Source organism: Telmatherina bonti (genome assembly GCF_933228915.1).
Source record: "Telmatherina bonti genome assembly, chromosome: 15".
NCBI classification, from domain to species: Eukaryota; Metazoa; Chordata; class Actinopteri; order Atheriniformes; family Telmatherinidae; genus Telmatherina; species Telmatherina bonti.
This window is the reverse complement of record NC_136613.1, coordinates 486,944-490,672: the sequence shown is the minus strand read 5'-3', so window position 1 is coordinate 490,672 and position 3,729 is coordinate 486,944.

The following is a 3,729-nucleotide window of genomic DNA, read 5'->3' as shown; positions in this document are numbered from 1 at the left end:
AAAACAACTTCTGGCACGCTCTACATCTCTAGCTGTGCCTTATCACAAAACATTTATCTTCAGTGTCTCTGACAAAACATGCACCAGGCAGCCGTTAAGGTGGCAAACCTGTTTAAAGACAGCACACAGATGATCTCTGAGTATTCCCGGCTCGTGTACATTTCTAAATTTTCAGCCCAGACAACATAAGGCTGCATTAACTGTATGACAATAAATAAGGTGGTAATTTCCTGGCTTCGGTGTACGCCACTCAGGTGCAATATGACCAATTGAAGAAGAATATTAGGGAGGGTTGGAATCCTCCATGTTTTTATTTGCTGACAGCCCGGTGTGTTAGTCCTGATCTGACTAAGTTAGTCCGATTAATTTCACATCAAGTGGTTTTATTTGACGAAGGGAAGCAACTCTTGTGAAGGCTGCCAGTAGACAGCCCGTTCTCTGGGTCAACATGCTCAACAAACAAATATTTGTACCCTGTAGGTCTTCAAAATACCATAAACGTGAGGCCGATCATCTGGGATAATATTGATCTTTCCAAGGTTAAGCTAGTTATGCTAGACCGTTAGCCTTGGCCTTTTCTGATACACACATTTGTGTTAAATCCAGTGGAGAAGTGTGTGTAACAGTGAAAAAACAACGTTCTCAAGAAGGAGGTGTTGCTGTGTGTGTGGGTGTGGGTGTGCACGTGTGTGTATGTGTGTGTGTGTGTGTGTGTGTGTGTGTGTGTGTGTGGGTCTTGTTGTAGTGGATGAAATCATCTTTAACATCAGTGTTGGATGTTTTATTCCTGATTTGACTGTCAATCGACACACAGTCCTACATCCAGCCTCTCTACTCCCGCTCCTGTCGATGACACGCTCCATGACTGTGTGGCTGGACTGGCCATCCTCTGCACCCCCAGACCTGACCTCTCTGACCGACCTCGAGTTGACCCTGACTTGATGGCTCCGCTCTCAGAACCCAGACTCAGGTGTGGGTTTTGGAGCGCTGTGGAAACACCGTGGTTTCCTGACATGTGATGGTGACCCAGTTCGTCACCGTCGCCTTATTGACTCCCTTCTTTCTGCCATTTTGCTCCCTTGACAGGTTGCTGTATGCACATGTGCACTGACTCTTCTGACCCTGTCTCTACAGGTGACTCTCCTGCAGATGAAGGCTGCGTCTCTGACCCACCCTCCTTTTGCAGCCTCTCACTTCCTCTTTTCTCTCACGGCCCACAGATGGAGAGATTTCCTCCTTGGTCTCTCTCAGGCCTTTTCAGGCCTCTTGGACCACAGCACTTCCTCTCGTGCTGTTGTCCATGCACATGCGTAAAAGGGGAGGACCAAATTGGTCCCCCCGTAAATTCTTTTTGCAGGTCCACCCGAATGGGCATGGGCCCCTCCGAGGCTCCCCCTCCTGGCACGACCCTGTGTGATAGTAATGTTTTAACATACTGTGCTGATCTCATGTGAACCTTTTCAGGCATTTGCTCTCAGGTTGCTGCAGACCTTCCTGAACCAGCGTCTAAGCAGCTCCGTTTACTTCAGCCTGGAGACTTTGTACTGATGAGAAGCTTCAAACGGAGGTTCCTGCACTGACCGTGGCTCCCCGGCTTGCTGCTGATCCTGACGCAGCAGTGTAACGCACCACCCGACAGAGGGCAGAATAATCCCTGTGGTAGCGTGGGTAGTGAGACAGTCTACTCTCACACCTGAAGACCAGCCACCGTTCTCAAGCAATCTCAGTGTGGAGTGTAATTAGCGTCCATCTGCAACAGTAGCGTGCCAAGCTCCAACGCAAGCTCCGCCCACCCGGCATCATGGAGAGAGATCGACCCTGGCGTCCATTTAGGGTTCATGTCTGATCATTAAAGAGCTCAATGTGTTGTTTGGTTATTTTAGCTATCATCATTGTGTTTCCTATTGTCTTCTTTAATCAATCTGCTTCACCCCCTGTTCACCCCGTCCATCTCTTTATACAGTCTGTGGTTCTAACAGGTAGACGCGCCGTCATGTATTTCCCTGCTAGCACTCTGAGGAGCCCCTGTGCGGTCTACTCTGTCATTATGATACATGCGCCATGTGTGTGCTCTGGTTCTTTGGATGGCATGGTGATCGGTGGACCAGTTGCCAGTCGTGTTTTTCTGATTCCACCTCTGCGTCTACTTGGGGGACCATTTTTTCCTAAACTGGAACTGACTGGTCTCCTTCCTCCTACGTGGATAATAAGAATTCTCGCAGGTGGTCTTGTGTGTTGAAATTAGACCTGACTAAGGCTACTTTGGTGTTCACGTTTAACACTACCTCTGAACCCCTTTTGTCACATCCTCCTCCTAGTCGATATCGGGGTGGTACTTTTAGTAACTCCTGTTGTCATGGGAGGTTATTTGTGTATGTTCTGGGCCCTCGCCGGGACCCGTTAGAAGATTTTCTCTTTGCAGTGATGTTGCGTTGTCGCCTCGTAGCTTGGCTGAGTCCTATGCTGATTTCCCTGTTGTAGGTCTTTTCCCGGGTCCCACGTCTGAACTTGAGAAGTAAGTGGATGATTGCTTTGAGATGATGACTGGCATGTCTGCTCAGAGTAATAATTGGATATTGCTGGCTGAGAAGGTAGACGTGTTTGTTGGAGTTGCCTGTGTGGTCTGCCTGGGGCCCAGACCTGTGCTGCATGTTGTTACCCCTCCACCTGAGTTTGACTCCACCTGTATGATTGTTTACTTTCTTCTGAAAACCCTATCCCTTTCAGATATGTATTTCCTTGGATGTTCCTTTCCTTGTTACCCGCACACAGTCCCCTCCTCTCTGGTTCAGGTGTGACGACGTGAGATTTTACTTGCTTCATGAGCTCCTCTCCGGGTTCTGGTTTTGTTGGGGTTTTGGTCCGTGCTTGGTGTGACAGTGTTTATGCTGTTAATTTTCTGTGGCCTGCGCCGGCCTTTGGTGGTGGTACGGTGGTCTGGTTCTTAGGGGCGTGCTGCCATCGAAGTGGGCTGGTATATATGCCCCTGTCACCCTTCTCTTGCCTACAGTTGTCTTCCTGGGTTTCCCATCTGCCCCCTTATCCGGTCACTCGGTCCAGAAACTCTGTTCATCCTGACGACTCAGCTGCTTCTGCCTACGTCAACGCTATTGGGGTTCCATTGCAGTATTTGCTGCCCTTTTTGTTCTGTGTTTGCTGTGTCGTCCCGTGTATCAGAGCCTTGTTGGTTGGGCTGATTGACTCTGCCTTAGGATGTCGCATTCCTCGGCTTGTTTATTACTCTCCCTGCTTCGGATCTCCCTCACTTTGATCCTTTTTCCTTCTTTTTTGATAGTGATGGCTTTTCTGATTCTGACTCTGACACATGAGTGTTTTTCCTTTCAGGATGATTTTCTTCAACCCTGCCAGGAGTGACCATTCTGATGTTTTAGTTTCCTGCATCTCTTTGGGTAGTTAGTGTTATTTTATGGGTTTGTTTTGTTGCTTTGTTATGTTCATAAATTGTGTTTCTTTTGTGTTGATCCTGAAAGGATCAAAAGGGGGGAATGTGGTGGAATTATGCGTATAGAGTAGTTTTAATATGTTACTCATTTATTAAGTTATATTAAGATATATATTCTGCATAGTTAGAGTAGTTCAGTAAGCTTGCTTTAGTAGATTCATGCATAAAACTAAGTGTTCTGCTCAAGGCCTGTTTCAGCTTTGACTGTTGTTATCTCCAAGCTAGCAGTTGTTTTGACTAGTGCTGCCTGCAAGGGTTGTTTGTGT